Source organism: Gopherus evgoodei, chromosome 8, assembly GCF_007399415.2.
Source record: "Gopherus evgoodei ecotype Sinaloan lineage chromosome 8, rGopEvg1_v1.p, whole genome shotgun sequence".
Classification (NCBI taxonomy): domain Eukaryota; kingdom Metazoa; phylum Chordata; order Testudines; family Testudinidae; genus Gopherus; species Gopherus evgoodei.
Genome location: NC_044329.1, coordinates 55,068,926 through 55,084,734, shown reverse-complemented (window position 1 = coordinate 55,084,734; position 15,809 = coordinate 55,068,926). Strand labels below are relative to the sequence as shown.

At 49.9% G+C, this 15,809-nt stretch overlaps 1 pseudogene; it reads left to right on the top strand.

Moving 5' to 3' along the window:
• LOC115656757 overlaps positions 1-15,809 on the top strand; it is a 49,951-nt pseudogene that overhangs the window by 13,794 nt on the left and 20,348 nt on the right.

The window sequence follows — 15,809 nt, the reverse complement described above, 5'->3', positions numbered from 1 at the left end:
AGCAGGTGCAACTCATATTGGCCTAGTGGGGAGTTGCACCTACTTACAGGTGCACTTACAGGGAAGGGCATTGGCGATGGTGGGCCTTAGGTAGCTGCCTTTATCTCACATCTCCCTGTCAGTTGCTTTTATTGCCATGCCCCCCCATCTCCCTGCCAAGTGCCTTCAGCAGGTAAGCGCCACTTCTTGGCAAACCCACCACGGCAGTGCCAGTTACACTGTGCTAGAGCCACTTACACTGACCTACCCACCATACGCAACTTACTCTAGTGCTTCTGCCACTGCCCAGTTAGTCCCGGAGCACTAGGCCCAGTCACGTCTCTGGGAATTCCTCTTCTTTTTCATTGTGTGCCCTCTCTCGCTCATCTCTTTTGTTTTCCCAGATCCGCCCCTGCCCATTCCCTCACACCACAGCAGCTGATGGCCTGTGGCACTTGCCAGTAAACTCCTGCTGCTCTCTCTCAGCCCGGCTATATTGCTAGTGCCTGTCAAATCTGCCACCGAGGGCGGCGCAGGGGACTGGAGCGGAAACTCCTACCTCCACTAAAGAGATGAATGAGACCCCTGGAGAGGCATCTCTTTAACCTGCTACTCCAGACTCCCTGGATGCTAATGAGAGCTGGCATCTGAGAGTGCAGAGAGCTCACTGTTCCTGCCCCTCTCCTTTGCTCCTTTCCATTCTGCATGAACGCACTTCTAAGCAGAGGAAGCCCAAGCATGGCCCCCTCCCTCTTTCCTTCCTTCAAAACTAAAAAAACCCCAACCTTTTATGTTGGCTGGCTGCATAATTAGGATCCGGATGTGCAGAGATGCCTTCCATCTGGAGATGGCCGTGATTCTCAAATAACCTCGTCACTAACAAGGCATGCCAGTGTCTGTGTCCCTCCTCTGCCCAGTGAGCATAGACACTGCCATCATGGGAGAAAGATAGGGAAAGGGGGCCTGAGTGCCCCCAAAGTGTTCCCTGTGCCTTCCTAGCTAGAGTTCTTGGTCCTCCAGCCCTGATCCAAAAACCCGCTGAATCTTTCCACTGACATCAATGGCTTTGGAAACCGGCCCCCTGTGATTCCACAGCCAGGAAATTTGCTGCAGAATCTACCCCTTACTTCAGGGTTTTGCTCCAGAATTCAAGCTTGCATTTAAAAACAAAAATTTAGAAAGCTTTCTGTGGCTGCAAAGAAAACCTTCCAAGCCTCAGCCAAGTGTACACAGTGCTGCAATATCTGCCTGAGTCTGCAGGCCGCCTGAAATAATGCTGCCCCGTTTCATCCCAAGGGGATGATAACTGTGAAGTCTCAGGCTACAAACTTTGTTTCCAGCAGCATTTAACACTTTCTCTGCTGATGCTCTGCAAAGTGAGCCAATATGCTTATTCCGTGGTCTCAAACTGCACCCCCAGCTACCAGAAGATTGTCCCCTTTTCAACTGTCAAGAACTCCAGCTCCCCCCAAAAAGGTCTGCTACAGGCCAGGACGAAGGCACACTGGGAAATTTGCACAGTGTTTGGATTATTTTGACATCACAAGCACCAAATTCACGCAGCCATTTCTAGGGAACTGCCAGGCAACAGATTGTGCCATCCTGCACAATGGCCCAGTGAATGCTGAAACTAACCAGCTTGGTCACAGTGCTTCTGTTTCATTAGAGTCTGTCAGGAGCATAGGATTTGCTCAGGAAAGGAGCTGAGTGTTGCTCTTTCGAGTGGGGTATCCTATCTCTGGCAGTGGCTAAACTGAGGGCAAAAACCAAAACAACCCCAGGGTGTACCACTGTACGGAGCTATCCCTGCAGGAAGACTTCCCTGCTATGCCCTAACAGGTGAGATTTGTTAACCTTATAATTATTTTAGCAAATGCAGTTAGCAGTCATCAATCGATGTAGGTAACTTACTCCAGGCATTCTTTACCCTGGGAGATGCAAGCAGTCTCAGAAGATTGCAAATGTGACACTGTAGAGGTCCGCTGTTGGGGTTCACCCCTCTCTGGGGCGGCTGGGGGCCAGGCCACCTCACTACCTGGGGCGACAACGGCAGCTAAGGGCTCAGACCCTCAAGCAGGGGCTGAGCAGCCAGTCAGTTATTAAGCCCAGGCCCTGGGTCAGGGAGGGCAACAAACAAGGGTTCAGAGGCTCAGGGCCTCAGGCAGGGGCTGAGCAAGCAGTTCAGTTTATAGAAGGTAAGAGACCCCAGGCTCCTGGGCCTGAGCGCCAGGGCGAGGGGGAAGACTGCCACCCAGGAGTGGGGTGGCGGGGGGACGCAGGCCCGCCCACTCCCTCTGCGTCCCAGCCTGGGGCCCTAACAGCGGCAGGCAGCCTGCTGCTGTGTCAGTGGGGATCCTGGCCACACACACTGACATTGGCTCTGGTTGTGCTGCAACAGACTAGGGTCGGCTGCCCCCGGCTACTCCAGACTCCCCCTTGGGGCTTACCTGGATCCTGGGGTCTTCTCCGCAGGATCCAGGTGCATGGGTTCGTCCTGGCCGGGGCTGGGTGGTAGGTCCGGCAACTCCTCCGGGAAAGTTGGCTCAGGGTAGCTCCGGTGGCTCCTCCGAGGTAGCAGGCGTGGGGAAGCTCCGGTAGCTCCTCTAGGTAGCGGGCACGAGGGAGCTCTGGTAGCCAGGGCTGGCTCCAGGCCCCAGCGCGCCAAGCGCATGCTTGGGCGGCATGCCGCAGGGGGCGTTCTGCCAGTTGCTGGGAGGGCGGCAAGCGGCTCCGGTGGACCTCCCGCAGGTGTCCCTGCGGGAGGTCCACCGGAGCCGCGGGACCGGTGAGCGGCAGAGCACCCCCTGCGGCATGCCGCCGTGCTTGGGGCGGCGAAATGGCTAGAGCCAGCCCTGCCAGTAGCTCCTCTAGGTATTGGGCACGGGGGAGTTCGGACCACTCTGGGCGGCTGCCCTGGGTCGCAGGAGTCCTCCCAGTCCCGAGCTCCCTGAGGGGCATCTGCTCGCTCCAGCTGCTGGGGCTGACGGGAGCTCGGAGGGCCGCCTTTATAGTTCCGGGTTGCCGCCTGACCCTTTGCGGGGCGGGCTCAGAGCTCTTTAGCTCCACTCAGTCCGGCCTCTGGCTGGGCTCTTCGTCCTCTGGGGCAGCTGGGAGCCAGGCTGCCTCACTACAGACACCCACTGTTTTAGTTGACTCAGAGAGGATTGAACCAGGGATAGCGTAAGATGCCACGGCTTGAGCTAGGATCAGGCCTCTATAGTGAGGGCTCTAACAGCTCCATATCCTCTGTAGATCCGGCACGGAGGGGTAACTGTAACACACTCACGAGTGGCTTATACAAACACTATCTCTTTCTTTATGACTACATGGGAGAAGAGCCCAGCATCTTTTTGCTCCAGTAACATGGCACAGCTGGCACTGTAGTAGCAATGTGCTATATAGAACGAGTTTCACATAGCTTCTGCCAGGACTCTTCACAGGCCCCTCTAGTTCTTTGCCATCCTGAGCAGACTCAATATATTGGTGGCTGGCTTCCAAAAGCATCCTGCCACTCAATCTGCCTGGCAGCGACTGAGTGGTTGTTGCACATAAAGACGAGTCTGTACCATGCCCTTACAAGGTATGTCTACACAGCAACAGAAAGCCCACTGTTGTCCAGCAGGGCTCAGGGGAAGGGGTTGTTTCATTCAGTGTAGGCTTCCAGGATCAGACTGGAGCTGAGTTCTGGGACCATCCCACCTCGCAGGGTCCTAGAACCCAGGCTCCCGTCTAAGCCCAGATGTCTACACTGCAGTGAAACAGCCCCTCAGCCCAAGCCCTGCAAGCCCAAGTTGGCTGACACAGGCCAGCTGTGGGTGTCTAATTGTGTGGACACCAAAGTGACCAGTGTCTGAGGTCAGCCCAATCATGGGTGCTACAAAAATCCACTCTTTTTAAAATCCCAGTCATAGTGTTTGACTTGCTTGTTATTTGCCATGGGAATCGGGTTATTCTGTTTTGCAGGAGATTCCGCTGCTGTGTATTCCTTGCTGCTCTGACACAACCTGAACCAAAAAATTGCAACAGTTCCTCCAGCCAAATAAAATCAAATTGTGTGGGGTTGATCGTAACGTTTGGATAAAATTCATACGTTTTGTTCTGCTTTAGACTTTATCATATAAAATATTAAAAAATGGAAGAAGTCACGCTGAAACAGAAAATTGAAACATTACACTCACAAAGCCATCCATTTGGACTTTATTGGAATGCTCCAGTCCCATAAAAACAAGATGTTGTTGAAGTCAACACATTTCCACAAAACATGGCGGCATTGACAAAATGGCTTTATCCATGTGTGGAATGTTTCAAACAGCTCTAATTAGTATTATTGCCAATAATCATTTTGGTGTACAGCAGTACCCAGAGACCACTAGAGTCAGGGCTCCACTGTACATACACTCAACAGCAGACTGTTCCTGCCCCAAAGAGTCTGAACAGGCAGGAGAGGAAAGTGAGAGGAAGTGATTTGCCCAGCATCATACAGCAGGGCAGTAACAGTGTCAGGAATAGTTCTAACACTAGTGCTATGCACTGGATCACACTATCTGTCATGGCCCTGGTAAAGCTCTCCTGCCAAACACTCACCACTGCAGCCTGATTCTTTAATGGGAAAATTAACTAACACCCCCACCCCCTTGTAACACAGACTGCCCAGGGATTAGAAGATGCAGCATCTCAAGCAGCTGGCGCATGTGAAGCAGTGATTTCTCAATTAAAACCAGGAGTATTGATTAACCAGGTTTGGTTTATGCATATGAAGTCAGCTCCCCCGCCGCCTGAAAGGGTGGGTCTCCGGGCCTGATGCTACTGCTGATTCAGCTTTAGATACCTTTAATATTACAACACCCAGCTGCTGTGTTTGGGTCCCATGCACTGACCCGTGTTCTTTTAAACTTCCCTGGGTCTGGGTAGGCTCCAGCCCTCTCTTCTTTTGGCCTCTGGCACATTTCCTGAGCACAGACTCTGCCCTTTTAGCCAACTCAGGGAAGAGTAACGGTAGGCCCCCAGGACCAGTGCTGATCTCCCAAGATATCCCAGTTGCTTAAGCATATCCCTTCACAGAGCTTCAACTTTGCAGCCACTCTGGTTTACTGTTTACCTCTTCAGAGCCAAATGATAGCACGTAACTCCAGAAATAAAACACCTAAACATCCTTCCCTGCCTCAGTGTCCTCACTGCTCTTGAGCATTCTTCGGGCCTAGGTCAAACTCTATTAAGAAGTCTAGGATCCTTCTCTCCTCTTTCGCTCCTGCACAAGGCTTCTCCTCTCACTCCTGCTTCTGGTCTCGTCTCCCTCTCCCCAAAATGGCTAGCAGCGACAGCACTTCTCTTTCATAACTTCCAGTCCCCTTTGTCAGTCTGCTTCATCAAGTAAGCAAAGTCCCACACCTGGTGATACATAGCTTAGTGACCAACCCACCTGGGCAGCCTAGTTCTTCTGTCTGGCAGCCAACTCTTTGTCCAAGGGGGCTGCCATGTGAATAGAGGACTATCAGGTTAATGACCTGCCATTGTTACCCTGTGCCACTAGCCCTTGGGATTTCATCCAAAGATGGAGGTAAAAGAAAAAAGAGGGCAGACAAGCCCCACATTCAACATGGAGTCTGAGGGTGATAGAGGTACATACCAGAGAGTCCCCACTATCAAACAGAATTCATAGTTACATCGATTCCTCAAACTGTCACACTGTCTCATCAGTCATTCTACCTGGAACAGAGGGCGAGAAAACGGCATAGTCTGGAGGAAGGTGACAGTTCTCTGATGCGGCCATTCTGTCCAATCTAATATCCCCACTGCTATCACTAAATGAGAGCATCCCACCCTAAACTGAGACCATTGGAAATACATTTTTTATGCACTGTTACATAGTCTGTGGGTGACAACCTGGCTGCAAAACTGGCTGTTCTAATACACACTCCTGTCAATTATTGCCTGACTTCTGCTTCTCTGTGCTAAGCTACAGGCCCCAGCTGTCTTACAGCCTCTGTGTTTTTAGCACCTCATAGTCTTCCAAAACCACTGGGTCACTCCTCCCACAGCGTAGTTCTTCTCTGCCTTGCAGGCTTCACCCATATCCCAGGGCACCAAACAGCACCATGTTGGGGGCCAATCCAAGCACTACCAGCTGTGCCAGCAACAGGTAAGAACCACTCACAGGGCTGTCCATTTACTCCTAGGGAAATGACGTGGCCTCAGCGGGTGCTCACAGGGCTGCTGTGCCGGTGCAAGCCTGTTGGCTGTGCCTGAGATTTGGCACGGAATGGCAAGCAGATGAAGGTCTGAGCGGACACACAGTGACTGGACAGGGTCGCTCAGAATTGAGATAGTCACAGGTATGACTAAAGCTCTCTGTTTTATAGACTAAGAACAAGCGCTAACGCTGAGAACAGCAGCAATCTTGACTCAATGCTGCTAGCCCTGGGGAAACACTGATGGCATTTATTAATATAATACAGCAGGTAAGAAGAATACTTAGCTCTTCCTTCCATCCATAGATCTCAGAATGCTTTACAAAGGAGGTCAGTATCCTCATTTTACAGATGGGGAAACTGAAGCACGGAGAAGGTAGTGATTTGCCCAAGGTCAGCCAGCAAAGTGGTGACAGAGCCAGGAACTGAATCCAGGTGTCCTGAGGCCCAGTCCACTGCACTAATCCCTAGAGGAGTCAGCAAGGAGTAAACTGTCACAGCAAACCTCATCTGAGGATCTCAAAGTGCTTTACAATTATCTCTATTTTACAGAGGAGAAAAATGACTTACTGAAGCTCCTAGAGCAAGCCAGTGGCAGAGGGGAATGGAACGGAACCAAGGAGTCCTGACTCTCAGCCTCTGCTCTGTCCACTAGATCCACTAGCCCCTTTTGTAACAGGCCATCCAAGTGTCTGCCCACAGCTTTGAGAGAAGAAGGGCCTGCAGGCTGTACTAACATCACGTGGAGCTTTCTTGCGTTGCTCTACCAGTGGATCCTAGCCTTGACCTAAGGGGCCATGCTGCTCTGGGACAAGAGAGGAATTCCGATCCCTTGGAAGTTTTCCTTTTCCGTAGTGGGCTGGTTTTGATCTAGGAGGCTAATGTTAGCTTTGATTTCTCTGCAGCCTTGCCCAGCCAATACGGCCAGCTTCAAACAACAGCAGTGTGCCACCTTCAATGCCAAGGCCTTTGGGAAGCATTATTATCACTGGATGCCTCTCTACCCAGGTCTGTCCATGGCTGACCAGCTCAGCATGAGAGACGGGGGAGGGGAAGTACCTGGGGAAACCTGGTCAATGGGGTGGGAAAAGGAGAGTTTCCTTCAGGGGTGAGTGGGTGCATAAGCTTTCTGTGTCTCCGGGGGCAGCATCAGGGGATTGGTACGCCTGCCAGGTGAAGTGGTTGGCAACCTGGCTTGTGGTTGCGCAACTTCGCGCTTGACTGCTCAGACCTGCTGGGTGAAGATCCAGCCAATTAACAGGCAGTCTGTATCTCAGGCCTCCAAGGCCTGTGTAACAGTCTATGGCTCAGGCCTTCTAAGAAGAGGGCTGAGCATTTAAACAGTTTTGGGCTCCAGCCACTTTGTTGAGGGCCGAGCAAACAAACAGACCCTATCTCCGGCCTTCTGGCTTAAAGGTTAGTGCACATCCAGCCCTGTGTATAGGGTCGTGTGTAGGGGTAGCCAGGCCTTCCCTACTCCACAGGGTCCCAGGACCCTAGAAGTGATAGGCAGTCCTGTCCCTGGGCCAGCAGGGAAACGTGCATCGCTGCCTTGCCTCCCAGCAGCACAACAGGACCAAAGTCGTGTCTCCCTGAGCTACTTCCTATCAGCTCCTGGAGGCACTGCTCCATCGCAGCTGGGACCAGGCTCTCTGTCTCGCGGCCCTTCCTCCACTCTCGTCTCGGGTTCCTCCGGCTCCTGGGACCCCAGGTTGCCTTTTCTCCCCACTGCTGGTCGCGGGCTCAGCTGAGGGCTCAGCTCCCCAGGGGGGATGTCTTCTTCCTTCCCAGGTCAGGGCCCAACTGAACTGCAGGGCCCTGCTTTTATACTTCCTGCCCTGCCCCTGCCCTTCCTGTGGAGGGGGTGGGGTTAGCTGCACCTCCCAGGATGAATTGACACCCTCTGCACTGGAAGGAGGCCACTCTGCTCACTACTGGGTGTCTCCGTTTAGTCCCTCTGTAGGAATTCTCCTGCTTGGCAGCTGCCTGTTCTCTGTGGTGCACGTATTTCTCTCCGCCCCTCTCAAGAGCCAGCCCTGCGTTCTCTTTGCCTTCCTTACCCCTGGTTCAGCGCAGTCTCCCGCTTTGGCTGCTGCCTAAATATGGATATAGAGCCCAAGTGATCTCAAGTGCCTCCGTTTTCAAGTGCCAAACTTGAGACACCAAAAAGGGGCCTGGCTTTCCAAGGGTGGGTGTTCAGCACCTCACTCCAGGTTCCCCCGAAATCACCCATCAGTTTTGAACATCTTGGCCTAGGTGCTTAACTCCAGGCACCTGTGTTTGAAAATGTTGGTGGTAAGGGTGGTGAAAGCTACTGAATCACGAGCCCTGGAGTCCTCCATTTATCCAGCAGGGCCAGCAACAGTGTAAGCTCCCATGCAGGCTGTAAGTTGTGGGAGGGATTCAGTCTCCAGGCCCATTCAGCCAGCTGATTTTGACTGCAGCACTGCCTGGTTGTAGTGGTGGGTTTTATAAGCTGAACACCAGTCCACTTCCTAGGAGTGGAGAGAAACCATACAATCATTCACTAAGCCACCAAAGGGACTCTAAGTGGTGATGACACTCCATTGATACTGACCTGGGTAGTTGTAAACTAGTGACCTAAAGGAGAAGACTATCTCACTGTCAGTCCTGGAGCCATCCTATGCCCACGCTGTTCTGCCCATTGCCATCTCACCTCTCTCCCTTCAGATGATTACACCAGTATCTCCAACAAGCCTTGTGACCTCCAGTGCACCACCAGGAGTGGAGAGAGACAGTTGATGGCCCGAGCACAGGACGGCACATCCTGCAAAGACAGGACGTATCAGGGGGTCTGCATCAATGGCAAGTGTGAGGTGAGGTACTGGGAGGAAGGGCCGTGAATTGGGGGCTGAGGGCTTAGTTTTAAATCATTGTCCTCAAGCACCACAAGTATGGGCAGTAAAGTGAAACTGAACAGCTGCTATAGGGTTCTTGTAAATGTCACACCAATACCTGTGTAGAATATAGCAGCCAGGTTTGGGCTGGGGAGATTATTATGTGCAGCCATGTACTTGGATACATTCTCCCTTGAGCCTGGAGAAAAGCAGGTTTTAAAGGATCACCCAGCAGTGCAAGAAGTTTTACTCTGTTAGCAAAGGCCCCCTTTCATTGCAATGGTACTTTTTATTTTTAAAACCTCAAGGCTCCATAGGACAGTGATTTGACAGGTTGGCATTGCCACTGCTGGATGTGCTGCCTCCTGGAGATGATCATTCCCAACATGACATTGCCCTACTAAAAACAGCTGCCTGTTGGCTCAGCAAGGCCATTCTTGGATGCAGACCTTTCCGGGGGAAGGACATTCCAAACCAGTGTCCCAGCAAGCTGGGTCAGTTAAACGTAGGTGCATTATGAGCTAAAACAGCCCCTCACTCCTGCCTCAGAGTTCTTACTTCTGGGTGCCCTAGACATGTAAACTCTCACTCCAGTGATTTCCCCCAGTTTAGAATCTCACCTACCCAGTAGGTCTGTGGTGGACACCCCTGGCTCCAGAGCAGGATTGAAGACCTTTTCTTTTGTATTCCTTGCAGCCGGTTGGGTGCGACGGGAGTCTCTACTCATCCCGGACGATGGACAGATGCAGAGTGTGTGGAGGGGACGGCAGCACTTGCTACCGGGTCTCAGGCAGCTTCCGAAAGGGGATCTCACAGTTAGGTACACCCTGTTAAGTGATGCCCATCAAACGATTTCACATGTTGATTCTTGTTAACATGGACTGCCAGCTAGGGCAGAGTCTAAACGTCCCAGCTGAAGGAGCTGAATAATACCTTCCCTTTTTTTCCCCATGTAAACCAAAATGATGGTATTTTGTCTATTCAGCTTAATCAGCAGAGGAAACTGGTTTGGTTTGCTATATGATAAGTTAGTGAGATCTTCCTCCATCTCTTTATGATGTGAAGCAGCTGGGGTCCTATATATGTCTATTGATCTCAGCATCTTGCGCAAGCCATATGATGTTAGGAGTTCAATGCACTTTCTTTTATCTCTGCTCTTAGTTGATTTTGCATTTGGATGTTAATCTTGTACGAGGAGGGCAGGGCCAGCCCACAACATTTTGGCACCTGAGGCGGGGAGCTCAAATGATGCCCCTATGTCCCCTTGTTTGGGGCAAAACTTTGAAAGGTCTCAATTCTGCCGTCTTTCTGTTCTACTCCCCTCATGGAACAGCTCTGCTACCTACCCCAATAAAGGAGAACTAACGACTTAAAATGCCTTGTTCAAAAATTTTAAGTAACACTTAACTTTCAAACGCCTGAACAGCAAATGTAACTTTTCTTGTCTGCATAGTAAACACTGGCATTTTTATCTGTTTGAATAATCAAAGTGGTGCTTTCTGTGCCTTCTTGGTTGCAAAGATTTGAACTGCTTCCTGCTGAAGGTCCACAGTCTGGGCCAGCTCATGCTCTGTTGAGATGGTTGCAAGGCCGACCAGCCTTTCCTGTGTCCTTGTGGAGCATAGATGTGGTTTTATTAACTTCAGCTTGAAGAAGCTGCGTTCTCCACTGGCAACTGTTACAGGAAGTGTTAGAAGTATGCGCAGAGCAACAAAAGCGTGTGGAAAGAGAGTGGTCATCTTATTTGTGCACATATATTCCAGAACAGCCTTTGGAGTTGATCCTGCTGAAATGTATCTTGAAAGGGGTTTCAGTTCATCACCTAAATCACTTGCATCAATATCGCACATGTCATCATGTGTCAACACTGTCTCTAGTGCCCTGCATTGCTGGTGTAGGTCTTCTTCAGGTATAGTGAGGTGTTTTGGAATATCATACAACATCCCAAATATACTGCTGTGTTTCTTGAGCTGCATTAAACATCCTTCAATTGACTGTATTGCACAATCTAGCACCTGGTTAAAGAATTCAACTTTGAATTGTTGTTTGGGGTCTCTTATGGGATTATTCTGTGCCTCGTAATCAAAATGTCTTCTTCTTCAATAACTCTTGTATTCTTGAATGGGTGGGAAAATAGCTTCAGTGTGAAGTTCCTCTGCCAACTTCCGTGCACTCTTTAGAACATTTTGAAATCCCTCATCTGACCGGTAAGACTGCAGGAATGACTTTGCTTTGTCCAGTTGTTCCATTGCTCCAGATATATCAAGGTCAACACCTTGGAGTCTCTTGCTTACAACATTTATTTCAAACAGTATGCCATGCCACAACACTAAACCACACAGAAATTTGAAGTTATGTATGTTTCTGGTGATTCCATTTCCCTCTGCCATTGTTCTCCCATGAACTGTTCCTGTCATAGCATTATCTTCCATAATGGCAACTATGGCATCATCTATCTTCCCAATTTGGTGTTTGATAGGCTTTATCGCCTCACCTTGACTTCCCCATCATGTGGCACTCAGTAGTTTCATTGTCAGAGAGGACGTTCCCAGATGTTGCGTCAAAATTTGCCATCGATGAGTTGATGCAGAGAAAAATACATAAATGCTTTGAATTACATTAAAAATCCAGCAGCCTCACTAGAAGCTGATGCTGCATCACCAACCATGAAGTTCAGTGAATGAGAACTGCATGGACAAAAAAACCTCGAGGGTTTAACTCTCGGATCCATGTCTGCACTCCTCTGTTCTTTCCTCTCATGTTGGCACCATTATTGTAGTTCTGACCTCTCATGTCAGCTATCGCAATTCCCGTATCTTCCAGCTTTTAAGAAGCACATTTGTCATACCAGCTCTTGTAGTATCAATGTCAGTAAAGTCTAGAAAATGCTCTCTGACAGTCACCGTTGCAGGGACATTTTCACTAGGTTCTGTTGTTGTTACAAAACGCACCATTAAAGTAATTTGTTCCTATCATAACCTTAATCCCAGATTTGGACCTTAACGTCCAAAATATGGGGGTTAGCATGAAAACCTCCAAGCTTAGCTACCAGCTTGGACCTGGTACTTGCTCCCACCACCCAAAAAATTAGAGTGTTTTGGGGCACTCTGGTCCCCCTGAAAAACTTTCCCTGGGGACCCCAAGACCCAAATCCCTTGAGTCTCACAACAAAGGGAAATAATCCTTTTTCCCTTCCCCCCTCCAGGTGCTCCTGGAGAGATACACAGACACCAGCTCTGTGAAACTACACAGAATGACTCCCCCTCTCTGTTCCCAATCCTGGAAACAAAAAAGAACTTTCCTATTCCCCCAGAGGGAATGTAAAATCAGGCTAGCCAATTCAACACACACCGATCTCCCCTGATTTCTTCCTCCCACCAATTCCCTGGTGAGTACAGACTCAATTTCCCTGAAGTAAAGAAAAACTCCAACAGGTCTTAAAAGAAAGCTTTATAAAAAAAGAAAGAAATATACATACAAATGTTCTCTCTGTATTAAGGTGACACAACACAGGGTTGATTGCTTAAAAGAATATTGAATAAACAGCCTTATTCAAAAAGAATACAAATCAAAGCACTCCAGCACTTATATTCATGCAAATACCAAAGAAAAGAAACCATATAACTTACTATCTGATCTCTTTGTCCTTACACTTAGAAGATTAGAAAACAGAACTACTTCTCCAAAGCTCAGAGAAAGCAGGCAGCCAGAAAAACAAAAGACCCCAGACACAAAATTCCCTCCACCCAAAGTTGAAAAAATCCGGTTTCCTGATTGGTCCTCTGGTCAGGTGCTTCAGGTGAAAGAGACATTAACCCTTAGCTATCTGTTTATGACACGCCCCCCAAATTGCAGACAGTGGGGAAGCTCACTGGCGGCGATTTCCTTCTAGAACTTGAAAATAACAGATTAATACAACACATGCACCTTTACATATACCCCTAAGTATATAACTAACAGACTTCTACATTTTAAGAACACTTTTTAACTACTGGATTCTGGGAAACTCTCACGGGAGAGAGCATCAGCAACTTTGTTAGAAGCTCCTGTGATGTGTTGAATTTCAAAATCAAAATCTTGGAGAGCTAAACTCCAACGAAGAAGTTTCTTGTTGTTTCCCTTGGCAGTATGAAGCCACTTTAGTGCAGCATGGTCAGTTTGTAGTTTGAACCGCCGTCCCCAAACATATGGGCGTAGCTTTTCCAGGGCGTACACAATGGCATAGCATTCCTTTTCACTGACTGACCAGTGACTTTCCCTCTCAGACAGTTTCTTGCTGAGAAACACAACAGGATGGAAGTTGTGATCTGTTGCTTCCTGCATGAGCACTGCTCCTATACCACACTCAGATGCATCCGTGGTTACTAGGAATGGCTTGTCAAAGTCCAGGGCCTGAGCACAGGGTCAGACATGAGCATCGCCTTAAGCTGGGTAAAGGCCTTTTGACACTCATCAGTCCACTTAACAGCATTTGGCTGGGTCTTTTTGGTCAGGTCAGTCAATGGGGCAGCGATTTGGCTGTAGTGTGGTACAAATCGCCTGTAGTATCCGGCCAAGCATAAGAAGGATTGGACCTGTTTCTTTGACCTTGGGACAGGCCACTTTTGGATAGCATCCACTTTGGCCTGTAGGGGGTTTATGGTTCCTTGACCCACCTGGTGCCCCAGGTAAGTCACTCTGTTTTGGCCTATTTGACACTTTTTGGCCTCAACAGTTAGTCCTGCCTGCCTGATGCGCTCAAAGACCTTTTCCAGGTGGAGTAGGTGTTCGGGCCAGGAGTCTGAAAAAATGGCCACATCATCGAGGTAGGCAACTGCAAATTCTCCCAGTCCAGCTAGTAGACCATCTACCAGCCTCTGGAAGGTGGCGGGTGCATTTCGAAGGCCGAAAGGAAGGACATTGAATTCATACACCCCCGCATGGGTGACGAATGCTGACCTCTCCTTGGCAGGTTCATCTAGCGGTACTTGCCAGTACCCCTTGGTTAAGTCTATTGTAGAGATGAACTGGGCACGTCCCAACTTCTCCAATAGCTCATCAGTGCGTGGCATTGGATAGTTGTCCGGACGAGTTACCGCATTTAGCTTACGGTAGTCCACGCAAAAGCGTATTTCCCCATCTGGTTTGGGTACCAGAACCACTGGAGATGCCCATGCACTGGTAGATGAGCGGATTATACCCATCTGTAGCATGTTCTGGATCTCCCGTTCTATAGCAGCTTGGGCATGAGGAGACACCCGGTAGGGTGGGGTTCTGATTGGGTGAGCATTACCTGTATCAATGGAGTGGTATGCCCGTTCAGTCCGTCCTGGGGTGGCTGAGAACAATGGGGCGAAGCTAGTGCACAGCTCCTTAATTTGTTGCCGCTGCAGACGTTCCAGGGTGGTTGAGAGGTTCACCTCTTCCACGCCACCGTCTTTTTTCCCGTCGTAGTAGACACCGTCAGGCCACTCAGCATCATCTCCCTGGACTGTAAACTGACAAACCTGTAAATCTCTGGAATAGAAAGGCTTGAGAGAATTAACATGGTACACTTTAGGCTTTAGTGAGGAATTGGGAAATGCTATGAGGTAGTTTACAGTTCCCAGGCGCTCTTGGACCGTGAATGGCCCTTCCCATGATGCTTCCATCTTATGGGCCTGTTGCGCCTTCAAGACCATAACCTGGTCTCCTACCTTGAAGGAACGTTCTCTGGCATGTCTGTCATACCAGGCCTTTTGCTCTTCTTGAGCATCCTTTAGGTTCTCTCTAGCAAGGGCTAAAGAGTGTTGGAGGGTGCTTTGTAGGTTGCTTACAAAGTCCAGAATGTTAGTTCCTGGAGAAGGCGTAAACCCCTCCCATTGCTGCTTCACCAACTGTAATGGCCCCTTAACCTCGTGACCATACACAAGTTCAAATGGTGAAAACCCTAAACTGGGATGTGGTACAGCCCTGTAGGCAAACAGCAACTGCTGCAACACTAGGTCCCAATTATTGGAGAATTCGTTGATGAATTTTCGTATCATGGCCCCCAAAGTTCCATTGAACCTTTCCACCAGGCCATTGGTTTGATGGTGGTACGGGGTGGCAACCAAGTGATTCACCCCATGAGTTTCCCACAGTTTTTCCATGGTCCCTGCCAGGAAATTAGACCCTGAATCTGTAAGGATGTTGGAGGGCCAACCTACCCTGGCAAAGATGTTTGTTAGGGCCAGGCACACAGTGTTAGCCCTGGTGTTGCCTAGAGCTACTGCTTCTGGCCATCGGGTAGCAAAGTCCACCAAAGTCAGTACGTACTGCTTTCCTCTGGGCGTCTTTTTTGGGAAAGGGCCCAGAATATCCACAGCTACTCGCTGAAATGGGACCTCAATTATGGGGAGTGGCTGGAGAGGGGCCTTGACCTGGTCTTGAGGCTTACCCACTCTTTGGCATACCTCACAAGACCGGACATACTTGGCAACATCCTTGCCCATCCCCTCCCAGTGGAAGGACTTCCCCAACCGGTCCTTGGTTCTGGTCACCCCAGCATGGCCACTGGGATGATCATGGGCTAAGCTTAAGAGCTTCCCCCGGTACTTAGTTGGAACCACCAACTGTTTTTGCGGCTGCCATTCTTCCCGGTGTCCACCAGAAAGAATTTCCTTGTATAAAAGTCCTTGGTCTATAACAAACCGGGATCGATTAGAAGAGCTGCGAGGCGGTGGGGTGCTCCGTGCCGCCGCCCACGCTTTCTGAAGGCTGTCATCTGCTTCCTGCTCAGCCTGGAACTGTTCCCTTGAGGCTGGGGTCACCAGTTCTTCCTCAG